We start from the raw sequence: 13,219 nt of genomic DNA, 5'->3' as shown, positions 1-13,219 counted from the left end.
CCTGGCTTGGGCTTAGAAAGAAATGCTATAAAGATCCATGGCAATAATGTCATCAGCTGCTGTCCCACTGCCAAAATGATCTCTACATGTCTAGGACTTCCTGAGCTACCATAGGGACTAAGCAGTGTCATCAGTGATTGTTATTGCCAATAACCCACCTTCAAAAGATTTCCTGTCTCCCTTCATCCTGAATCAAGATTGTTATGTGGAGAGAAGAAGAACTTTCATGGGAGGAATCATTGTAATCCTACTGATGGCTAGAACCAGTTTTGAGTATTTAGAATGGGCCAGTCACGTGCATTATCTCATTTAACTTTTATAACAATGCACGAAATGAATACTTCTATTATTCCATTTTCAGATGAGGAAAATGAGACTCACGGAGACAGACTCACCCACGCTTACCCAGCTCAGCAGTGGCAACACAGATTTGGGTAGAGACCATCTAGCCTCCAAACTAGCATCTTTTAAAATTCTTATGCTTATGAGACGGACAGACAGGAGAAGGCAGGTGAAAACTTCAGGTAGAAGAAATAGTGCTTGCAGAGACATAAAGGCTATGAGAGCAAATCCTGTTTGAGGAACTGTACGTTTTCCCCTGAGCCCATAGCTCGGGGTGTGCGTAGTGAATTAAGTGCTGGGCCAGGAGACAGGGAGGAAGGATGGAATGAAATCACGAAGACTTGAACAGACAGCACGCTTGGGGGTTAGATGTGATCTCTGGCAGGAGCATATGGAGTGAAGAGAAAAGGACCAAGTCAAACTCTTGGGAAATAGAAATAAATAAGACAGTGATTTTCTGTCCATCTGCCTAAATTGCCTTCACAAGTGACACGGTAAAGTTAATCTATCCCATGTATAGAGATATCCTTTGAGTATCTTTCTTTTTTTTTAATTTTTTTTTTTTACATTTATTTATTTTTGAAAGACAGAGAGACAGAGCACAAGTTGGGGAGGGGCAGAGACAGAGGGAGACACAGAATCTGAAGCAGGCTCCAGGCTCTGAGCTGTCAGCACAGAGCCTGACGTGGGGCTTGAATTCACAAGCCGTGAGACCATGACCTGAGCCAAAGTTGGAAGCTTAACTGACTGAGCCACCCAGGCGCCCTGAGTATCTTTCTTTTAAAAGATACCACAATAGGGGCACCTGGGTGGCTTAGTGAGTTGAGCATCTGACTTTGGTTCAGGTCATGATCTCCCGATTGGTGAGTTCGGGCCCTGCATCAAGCTCGCTGTTTTTAGCTCAGACCCCGCTTAAGATCTCTCTGCCCCTCTCCCACTCATGCTCTCTCTTTCAAACATCAACATTAAAAAATAAATAAATAGAAGATACCACAATAAAAAAATATCAATAAAGATATGTGACTAACTATAGGAATTATCTAGAAACAATTTCTGCTTCTTTTTTTAGTTTCAATCTTGGTCAGAGTATTCTACTTCGAGTTTAACAAATCTTATTAGAACAGACGTATTGTTCAATTAAAGCCATGTTTCATTTTAACATTGATTAGATTATGGGGGAAGGATTGTCTAAATAGGAAAACCAATGAGGCAGATACAGTTAATAAGCTTCTAAACCTTGTAGCCGAGATGTTATACTATTCAAGAGATGTTTTATTCCAGCAGGAAGATGGCGTTTTCCATATTTTTCTTGATTATTTTCTTTGCAAGATTAACATGAGCAATTGAAAGGGAAGTTGGAAGTAGCATATTGAGGACTGTTTATTATTTATGAGATGGAAATCAAACTCCTATATAACCAAACTCATTAAGACTTTAAAAAGCTTTTTCCATTTTCTTCTATAGGCAACATTCCTGTAACGAGTAAATTACACATTCCCCAAGCACATTCAACTCTGCAGTCCAAGTTCATTACCCAAGAGTGTATGGCATTATCCTGACCCAAGCCCTCGCGTCTCCCAGAAGTAACATCCCCAAACCTGCGTCCAGAAAGCAGTGTTTGGGAAGCGTGCTTACAAGGTCACCTGGAGTTGGCCCCTGCTTACTGCAAACTTTCTCTGCACTCATTCCTCTCACCCCCTCCCTGGCTCCTGCCCGTCCCATTCTGCACCCTTCCCACTGTTCCAATTCTCTCTGCCATCCTCCCTGATGAAGAGTGCTCCCTGGGTAGCCTTTGTGGGACAAAGCCCAACAACCTGCCTCCTGCCTCCCTCCCTGGGTGCTGTTCAGTCTCCGCCTCTGTAAAGTGGCTGGACGGTTAATCCACATCCCTGCTGCACTCACAGCACCTCTGTGCACCAAGGAGGTTCCAGTCTGAGCCTTCCACTGAAGGGTCAGCCCCACACCAGCAGGGGTTCGGATTTGTTTCGGCGACCATTGTGTCCCCAGTTTCTAGAACAGGGTCTGGAAGATAGCCAATGCTCAATAAGTATTTCTTCTTTTTTTCTTTTTTAACATTTATTTAGTTTTTTGAAAGACAGAGAGAGACAGAGCACAAGCACGGGAGGAGCAGAGAGAGACAGGGAGACCCAGAATCCAAAACAGGCTCCAGGCTCTGAGCTGTCAGCACAGAGCCTGATGCGGGGCTCAAACTCACGAACTGTGATATCATGACCTGAGCTGAAGTTGACGCTTAACCAACTGATATGGTGCCTGTTTTGGGTGTTATGTTCAGAAATTCTTTAATATTTCCAAATTTGTGAAAGTATTTTCATAAATGCATGTATTTATTTATAAGCAGTTACATAACATATACATAACATGTTATACGTGTGTATATATGTAAGTATGTATGCATAAATAGAGAGGCAGAGAGCTGATTAATTTTGACCAAGTTCTATGTGACAGACACTGTGTTAAATATTTTGTGTATTTTCCCATTTTTTTTTTCAATGCGGGGCTTGAACTCATGACACAGATCAAGACCTGAACAGAGATCAAGAGTCAGACACTCAATGACTTAGCCACCCAGGCGCCCCTGTATTTTCTCATTTAATCTTTATAAAAGGCTTTGTGGTAGATATTATTACCCTCGTCTTTTTCCAGATAAAGGAAGCAAGGCTGGAGATTTAGGTGCCTGATCTGTATTTGCACAAAGACTCTTCTTATGTTTAATTTTTAGATTTAAAGTTTCAATCCATCTGGAATATATATTGGTATCTGGTAGGGGTTCCTTTAAAGTTCAACGGCTTCTAGGCTCCAAAACTCCAACAGAGCTTCACAGAAGACTATATATCTATATCTATATCTATATCTATATCTGTATCTATATATCTATATATAGTCTATATATATATCTATATATAGTCTATATATATATTTGCCATGGGTGGGGGGGGTTGTGGGTGTGGGTGTGTTGTCTATGTGTGAGAAAAGGATCAATATCTCTTATCCGATTTTTTTAAGTGGACCTTGAACTGAAAAGGATTACAAATCACTGCTCTAAGTTAGAGATGATTTTACTCTAGATGAAATGCCAGCTTTCCTAACACTGTGCATTTAAAAAAGCATCCCTTTCCCTAGTAATCTGAAATGTTTCTGATATCAGAAAGACCTGGATGGGCCGCCTGGATGACTCAGGCCGTTGAGCGTCCAACTTCAGTTCAGGTCATGATCTTGAGGTTCGTGGGTTCAAGTCCCACATCTGGCTTGTGTTGACAGCTCAGAGCCTGGAGCCTGCTTTGGATTCAGTGTCTCCCTCTCTCCTCTCCCCCCACGCACACTCTGTCTCTCTCTGTCTCTCAAAAATGAATAGACTTAAAAAAAAGATAGAGACCTGGATTTGAATCACGGTTTGACCATCTACCAGTTCCATGATTTTAGGCAAGTTATTTAACCTTTCTGAGCCTATACCTACTCTGTAAAATGGGATAATGTAATAGTATCTCATAAACTTGCTTTTAGGATTAAATGAAGCAACGCATGTAGATACTTGCCAATGATCCCGGCTCATAGTAGACCTTCGATAAAAGTTAGCATTTATTAATATATCTCATATATACTTGGTTCTGGCTTTGAATTCTCTGTATCATCCACTGATGGGATATGCTTGTCTATTCTCCACAATATGCATATTTTACAGGTCTTGGTTATGTTGCTAAATGGCTTTTAAAGAAGCCTATACATCCCCATTTCCACAGGCAATTTTTCAGGTTTTTGTGTTCACTTCATTCAGTACACAGCATTACTAGGTTTAAGAATTTTTGCTGATTTTTCTGCGTGAAAAGTGTTATCTCCTGTAAGCATTGATTTGTTTCTTTGTTTACTAAGGAGGCTTTCTATTTTCCTCCACGTTTATTGATATGTATTTCCTATATAGTGAATAGGTTTCAGCTTGTTCCTCCTGGATCCTATTCTTTGCTTTCCCATGTTTCAGATCTATCTTTCCTTCCCAACTGCCTGCCCTGCCCTATAATAAACCCTTTATTCTCCATACAGTCGATATTATTAGCTGTTTTGTTTCTCTAATTGAAGTCTGACCGATCCATATTTTAGTAGTGAGAGTTGGTTCCAGGAGAGTAGAACCTTAAGGATGAGTTCTCTGAATTAATTGTGGGTTCTGCGGGATTCATTTTTTTTTTTTTTTTGACCTGGTTTAAAGTCATGAATGACCCTATTTCCAGCGATAAGGGAGGGCTGGTGGCCGTGGCAGGTAGTGGCACAACAGTTATGTAAATTATTGGCTGTTGGTAACCTGCAATTGAGTGCTTAGAGAAGACAAGTCTTTGAATGGCCAAGTGACTGCTGCCATAGAACATTTGGGTGAAAACAGGAGTGTAACAGTGTTGCTTGGGTGCTTCAAAGTGTTCCGGAGAATTTAGGGGATGGGAAATGATGAGGTCAGGGCTTTAAATTTCTACCTCCAGGTCTCTGTGAGGAACCTGCAAGCTTTGATGACTGCCCTAAAGGAAACCCTTATCCTGTAGCCACTGGGCTAAAATTTCTGAACACCAAACCCAAAGCCTGACGTACCAGGTGGCTGAATTGAAACGTAAATAGATTTCTTAATCTAGCAGGATCACTTCTTTTCTTTTTTCCAAATGTTTATTATTTTAGAGAGACAGACAGAGCATGAGCAAGGGAGGGGCAGAGAGAGAGGGGGAGATGCAGAATCTGAAGCAAGCTCCAGGCTCTGAGCTGTCAGCACAGAGCCCGATGCGGGGCTTGAACCCACAAACCGCGAGATCATGACCTGAGCCGAAGTCGGACGCTTAACCGACTGAGCTACCCGGGCGTCCCAGGATCACTTATTTTCAAGGTAGAGCACTGTTTGGGAAGATGTGGCTTCCTGAATATTGGGATGGGGTTTTATGGGCAATTCAATGAAGCTGGGAGCTGTGAACCCAGTGCCATGCTGAGCCAACTTGGAGCCTGCAGCAAAGAAAAAAATCAGTAACAGCAATCCTGTTTTTATTTAAAAATTAGATGTTTTATTGATCATGGACTTTTTGTACAAACTTTGAGCTTTTAAATATTGCACTAAAATGTTATCTTGACCAAATTTTTTGGATGCTCTCCTAATTTTTGCTCCCAAGGCAGGTGATTTGTTCTAGCTCTTGTCCTCTTTGAACTCCTAAATTCTGTCAAGACTCCTTGATGAATAAGGAAGTTAAGCTTAACCCTAAGGAGGTTAGCCTCTCCTTAACTCAAGAAACTATAACGATTTCCTCCAAGTGGTTGAAGAGAGGCGTAATAATTTTTCTTAAGGAGTAGCCTCATCACCTTTCACTGTTTCTAGAACTAAGACCAGACTCATAACCAGAACTCTGATCCAGTGGGGGAAGATGACCTGGCTGGCATCATTCTGATTGAACTGGTTTCTGTCCTGATTCGTCAGGGTTCATCGGTCATTTAATATTTTGGCTCTTACCACAAATATATGTAATTAATGTCATATTAATATGTTAAAGCAGGGGCTCCTGGGTGGCTCAGCTGGTTAAGTGTCCATCTCTTGATTTCGGCTCTGGTCATGATCTCACGGTTGTGAGATCGAGCCCCACATCAGGCTCCATGTGGAGTGTGCTTGAGATTCTCTCTCTCCCTCCACCCATCTCCTGTGCTCATGCTCTCTCTCTTTCTCGAAAGAAAGAAAAACATGTTCAAGCATTCAATGTCCTATTTTTTAAAAGTCTACTTGATATAATTGATACAAGGAATTCTTCCATAGTAATTGTGCTTCTATTTCTATTTTAATTTGTTTTGATTTGTTTTGATTCCAGATATAGATAGAAAAGTTTTTGTTGAATTGTATTTTTACTCAACTCAGCCATATAATTTTCAATAATGTCTTCATTACCATCAATATTTTTGATTTTGGAGATCCACCTTTAAAACGGTTTGGGCCTGATGAGTATAGAAAAAAGTGGAAATATAGAGACGTATATCAACAAAAAGTAATTCCACAGCCAGAGATTGCTCTTATTAACATTCTTTTGTGTATTTTATGGAAACTAAGATTTTAAAGCATATGTTTTTTTAAACCTTATTATTTTGAAATAAAATTTTTAGTTTAAGTTTATTTAGTTATTTTTTTTGTTTTATTTATATATGAAATTTATTGTCAAATTGGTTTCCAAACAACACCCAGTGCTCATCCCAAAAGGTGCCCTCCTCAATACCCATCACCCACCCTCTCCTCCCTCCCACCCCCCATCAACCCTCAGTTTGTTCTCAGTTCTCAATGTTCATAGCAGCACTCTCAACAATAGCCAAATTATGGAAAGAGCCTAAATGTCCATCAACTGATGAATGGATAAAGAAATTGTGGTTTATATACACAATGGAGTACTACGTGGCAATGAGAAAAAATGAAATATGGCCTTTTGTAGCAACGTGGATGGAACTGGAGAGTGTGATGCTAAGTGAAATAAGCCATACAGAGAAAGACAGATACCATATGGTTTCACTCTTATGTGGATCCTGAGAAAAGAGAAACCCATGGGGGAGGGAAACAAAAAAAAAAAAAAAGAGGTTAGAGTGGGAGAGAGCCAAAGCATATTTAGTTATTTTTGACAGAGAGAGAGAGAGAGAGAACACAAGCAGGGGAGGGACAGAGAGAGAGAGGGAGACACAGAATCCGAAGCAGACTCCAGGCTCTGAGGCATCAGCACAGAGCCCACCGTGGGCTCAAACTCACAAACAGGGAGATTGTGACCTGAGCCAAAGTCAGAGGCTTAACCGACTGAGCCGCCCACACACCCCAAATTTTATTATTTTTATTTTAGAGAGAGAAGCGGGGAGAAGGACAGATGGAGAGGGAGAAAGAGAATCTTAAGCAGGCTCCATGCTCAACACAGAGTCTCACGCGGGACTCGACTCAACGTGGGGCTCGATCCCACAACCCTGAGACCATGACCTAAGCTGAAACTAAGAGTTGGACGCTCAACTGATGGAGCCACCCAGGCGCCCCAAAAGCATATGTTATATTAGATCAGCTATTTTCCTCATCTCTCACATTGGAGAATCACAAGAATCATCACCCATCTGAAGGTGGTAAACTAGTGAAAAGACACATGGGCAAGCCATCTAAATTGTGCTAGTCACCACCAGGAGAACTGAGAACAGACTGGATCAAGGGTGTTTGCCTCTGAGGATAAGGGGTGCTAACATGAGGTTGAAGAGATGGTTCCTACCTTATTTTGTACCGTTTTGTCAAATTTTTTTGAGTATGTCTATGTATTTCTTCTTAAATAATGAACAAAAAACCATACTACATTTGCAAAAAAATGAAGAAGGGTTTGAATATTAACAAAAGCGACACGAGTCAAATATGGAGAATAAGCTGGATATGAAGATACTGAAATTCAGGATTCCACAGTTTTACATTAGTATACACCACCTTAGAATGTATCCCAAGAGCGAGTCTATGGACATAAATGCTTCTTTCATTTTAATTACTAATTCATTCATTTTATTTCTAGTAACACTGCATCTAAGTATAAAAGTCAAACATATATTTGTAGAAAACATGGAATATAGAGAAGTGTACAGAAAAAAATAAAAATCTCAAATAAATCCACATCTGCAGGCAAGCCCTATTAGCATTTTATTGTATATTTTATCAACGCTAAGATTACAAAGTATATATTCTTTCGCATCGCTTTTTTTCACTTTGTAATACATTGTGAACATTTTCCCCAGGTTCTTAATTGTTCTTTCACATCATCATCCGTAAGTGCCTTCATAATCATCCATTATTTGATATGCCATAATTTATTTATCAAACTCCCTGCTTTGGTTGCTATTTTTCATCTTCCTTTCTTGTTGTTACGTGAGGCTGTTGAGATCGAGGGCTTGTGTTTGCACACTTACCGTTTATACATTCTTGGCTAACTCACCCAACCTCTAAGCCTGGAGTGTTCTCCCTCGTTAAATGGAAATTACAGAGAGGGCCTCATGAGGTTTTTTTTTACAAGGCTGAAATGAGATGGTGCATATAAAAGTTTCAGCATAACGCTTGGCACATGGTAAGCACTGAATTAATGGTAGCTAATTTGATTTAAAATGTTGGCACAGACCTATCTGAACATAAATTCTTGTGTGCGCTTATGATGTTTTGGTTCGGATGAAATCTTTGAGGTGAAATAGCCGAATCAAAGGTATATTAATAAAATTTTTGACAGGTTTTACTAAGCTTTCACCAGGGGGTATTAGCAAGGTAGCAAGGACCCTTTCGCCCAGGGTGTAAGAGATGATTTCTCTCCCCTTCTTTACCAGCTTTGGCTAATTTAGAGGGTTTTTTTTTTTTTTCCAATTGGCCATTTCGATAGGCGAACACGGCATCTTGTCTTAATTTTATTTCTATAATACTAATGAGGTTGAACATTTTCATATTTCATAAAGTATTGCTCATTATGGCTTCTTGGAGAAGTGGTTTGTTTTGTTCTTTGCCAATTTTTCTATTAGACTTGTCAAAACATTTTGGAAAAGTTTGCAAAATTCATACATAGTCAAATACTAGTGCTTTTATGGCCTCATTTACATCGTTAATCTATCTAGAGTTTATTGGGTGCTCGGTGTAAGTCAACTTTATTTTTCTAAGAGGCCGTTGTACAAAGGCCTGTTGCCATGCAGATAGGGCTGGATGTGCAAATCTGGGCCACTGGGGATTTCTGTTCCAGGGCAGGAAGTCATAGAATTGAGTCAGTAGCCAGAATCCTTCAGAAACCTAAAAGACATGAATATGCTTCCTTAAGCCATACATGGGCGATATTTTTGTCATTTAGAAACCATTTTCTCAAAATATGTGAAACCCAGGAAGGTTGGGCCAAGTACTGTGTTTTAGCATCTCATGTGAGAAAACATTTATCAAATGTACCAATGTTCCACTTGTGTTTTAATTTTAATATCAACAGCTTCATCTGAAAGTCATCACATTTCAGGGCACCTGGGAGGCTCAGTCGGTTAAGCATCCGATTTCGGCTCAGGTCATGATCTCGTGGTTTGTGAGTTCGAGCCCCGCGTCGGGCTCTGTGCTGACAGCTCGGAGCCTGGAGCCTGCTTCAGATTCTGCGTCTCTCCATCTCTTGGCCCCTCCCCTGCTCATGCTCTGTGTCCCTCTGTCTCTCAATAATAAATCAGCATTAAAAAAAATTAAAAAAATGAAAGTCATCACATTTCTTATCTGCTATAAAATTATGAACTAAATCAGTTTTTTCTGGAGAGAACCATGTTGGGAGTGAACCACAGAGTAATCTCAACTATGTGGTATTATTTTCTTATGATCACAGAATCCTTGGAAAGGTACGATAATTCTTTTGCCAATTTAAAAGAATAAAATATAAAAATGTATTTTATAAATATAATATATATATATATATAAATGTGTATGTACTTGTGTGTATGTATTTTTCCTAAACCCCAAAACAACACCCTTAATATACAGAGGAAGAAAGAAACTGAGGCTAGGTCTGTGGTCTCTAAATACTTTTTTTCATTTCACAATCTTAATAAAAATGGTCATATATATGTAGCTTAATAATATTCATGTACTATTTATTAAAGTTTAATGTACTTTGTAAAACACAATGCACATACTAAAATTTTTAAGTGATGTGATGAAAATAGATATAAATAGAGATTCTGCTATTGCCCTGTCTCACCCCAGTGGGTCATCCCAAGGACATAGGCTCCCCGACTTCAAAATAACAACTCACAGTGTTTGACTGACTTGTCCATGGTCATGCGAGTGACAGAATAGAGCTAGAATTGTGGTCTTTTAATTCCAAGTTGCATTTACTGCTAGTATATTGACCTGTTTCCTTCCAGAAATATCCTCAAGTTAGGATGGGGCCAAGGTCAAATGAGTTAATGGTTTCCACTCCTGTAAACTCTATACTTTGAAATATCTCATTACCACAAATAACTGAACTTTAGATTTGAGGCCAGTATTAAAGGCACACTTTTGCTACTTCAGAATCCCCCAAATATGACTTTAAGGTCATATCAGAGGGAAAGCTCCAAATTATTAACTTTCTGCCAGTGTTGCATAACCCCGGTTTAAATCCGTGGTATATTCTTAGAAAGCATCCCTTGCCCTAAGCAGAAGTCACGGAAACAACTTTAAAAATCCTAAAATTATAACACAAAGACATTTTTTTTTTAGCAACACAACTTGGTCTTCTTGGTTTCAGGGGAAAAAAAAAGAGGATGTGCTTTCCTAATCCAGATCTCCCCGCAGTTGCAAATTACTTTACAATCCCATAAACCAAATTTCTGAAATATATCTAGCTTGATATGACCGGGATTCTCCTAAACTAAATGTTCTAAGACTGGAGCTTTTATACTTTAGAAGGAGCTAAGGAAAACAAAAAGGCTACAAGTTTCATGGACAATTATTATCTTGACATTTGGATCAGTATGACTCAGTGTCTTCATTAGAACCCCAGGCACAGTATATTCTGTTTCATCCACGTCAAGGTGGATGAAAACCAGGCTTATAGTTACAGTCTTAGGGTTCTGAGCTCTCATTAAGGAGTTTGTGCGTGTGGTGTGTGTGTGTGTGTGTATGCATGTACGTGGGCGTATGCACACGTTTCCGTAGGATGATAATCTGAGCTATATTTGTGTGCTATTCTGGATGATCTCAACGGTCATCTTACACTGAAGTCACGCAATTTCAGTGCTTGGATTTGCATTCGAGTCTATGATTGCAGCAGGGCTAAGTAGGGCTGCTGTGATTATTATGAGCCGAATTAGGACTCCATTGCCCATGATAAAAACCTGTCCCAAACTAGCTGCCTTGCAAAGAGCCACGAACACCATGGACACCTACACCCCAAGTCCTATGTCTGTGTGGTTGATTGTGGAAAACCTTTCAAGCCAGAAGTGACAGAATGCATACAATTCCCCATGCCATCATCCCACCAAGAGATGCTTCTGGGTCAGTCCATGCTGGACTTCCAAAGCATGAGGTGTCCCACCAGGAAGGGACCCCACTCCTCTAATGCTCTGCATACTTGTAGGGGGAAAGTTTGGCTAGGTAACAATGGAAGCTCCCTGGTTGATAGGTTGGCATTATTAGAACCCAGGGTCTATGTGGCTACATAACAATGGAAGCTTCCCGCTTGATAAACTGGCCTTATGAGAGCCGAGGGTCCAGCGTCTGCCCCTTCTTCTGGTAAGCTTACTCAGACCTCCCAAGCCAGCTCTCTGCTCAGCTACCAAAAAGGCATAAGAAATGAAGTTTCTAGGCTATGTGGATTTGGCTGTTCTCACTAGCTTAGGCTACCTGGTAATTTATTGGCTCCCCTACCTTGGTGGGGGCCGGGGGGGGGGTGGCGGGCAAGGGTGGAGCTCACATCAGAGACCTAATCTGTGTCACAGAGCTTGCTCGTCTTCCAGTTCTGTTGCTGTGCCTTGTGGAGGCTGCACTGAGAACAAGCTCTCTCCATCAGAGGTGGGGGCAGGTTGACGGTGGGGTGTGATGAAAACTGGCCACATAAGAACAGCGGGCTTACCATGGCAAGCTCAGTCGAAAGAAAGAGCTTCGTTCCTTCAGTATCTAGACATAACGTAGTGGGAGAGGGCTCCGACTGAACCTGTTGGGGATCACTGGTCCATCCATTCGGCCGGAGAGTGTGAGTAGCATGACTAGCAAGCCTAGATCACCTGGGCGCACTTTTGGAAGGTGAGTTACTGTTCTTTGCTGTTCATCATCGTGCAGTTATCTAAAAAACAGTTATGAGACAGTTACCTAAAACACAAAAGGGCTATTAGGAAGTAAAAAAAAAAAAAAAATCAATTGATGTTCTTTACATAAAGGAGAAGAGCGCAGAGCAGACTTAATTCAGAGGCGAAGCATTTGAGTTGAGTGAATGCCAGATGGCATTGCGGCATGACATGTGATTAAAGGTTTTGCCATGGTTTGAATAGAAAGAAATGGTGGCAAAATTGTGACCTCACGGCATAGGTTGGCATGCCAGCTTTAAAACCAAGGGCCCTTAACATTAGTGCTATATTCATATTGCTAGTGGTGATTTAGTCCCACGAAAAGTCTACAAGCCGCAACATTAAATTAACGTGATTTGGGTTTTATTGCAGTAAAAATAATGTCAAGCAATACTAGGCTTGAATATCCTTTTTTTATAAGAGATTTGTACGCTACTTAATTCTGGGAAGGCTTGTTAGCATATCAGTTTCATCTGAGATCCACGCTCTTTCCTTTTTCAGGCTGAACACTAAAATTCCTTCCATCTTGTTTCATCTGATAGAGTTTTGAGTTCCTTTAGACTAACAATTCCAAAACGGAGGGTGGGAGTCTTTGGGAAGCATGTGGGAATCATCAGAGGGGCTACGGCAAACACACATGTGTCCTTCACATTCTGAAATGCCCTTTATGCATTCTCCATCGTTGAGAACCACTGCCGTAGTAATCCACTTTAGCAATAGAATCCCTCACGGCTTTTGGATGCCAACCCCTAAAATGTAGCGTCCGGGACTGCATATAATGGTCTGTGTGCGGTCTAGTTGTGAAAATGCAGAAAGAAGCACTTCAGTTCAATCCACAATTCAGTGGATTGTATGTTTGGTATTCAATGGCATCTCTCACTTTACAGCGAATCTCCTGATATTGACTGTGTAGACAGGGAGAAGGCTTCCCAGATCTTCCTCCAAGGAAGGACTTGCTGTCCAGTTGCCAGCTTCCGCAGGGCCCGGCCCATCACAGAGGCTGTCTGGCCCGAGGCCCATTGTCTTCTTGGAACAGCCTGCACGTAGCATCCATTTCGGGGCAGGGACACCTGGATGGGCACTCTGTGCT

The sequence above is a fragment of the Puma concolor genome, chromosome D2 (genome assembly GCF_028749965.1).
Source record: "Puma concolor isolate L17-30 chromosome D2, mPumCon1.1.hap2, whole genome shotgun sequence".
Lineage (NCBI taxonomy): Eukaryota > Metazoa > Chordata > Mammalia > Carnivora > Felidae > Puma > Puma concolor.
This window is presented reverse-complemented; position numbering follows the sequence as displayed.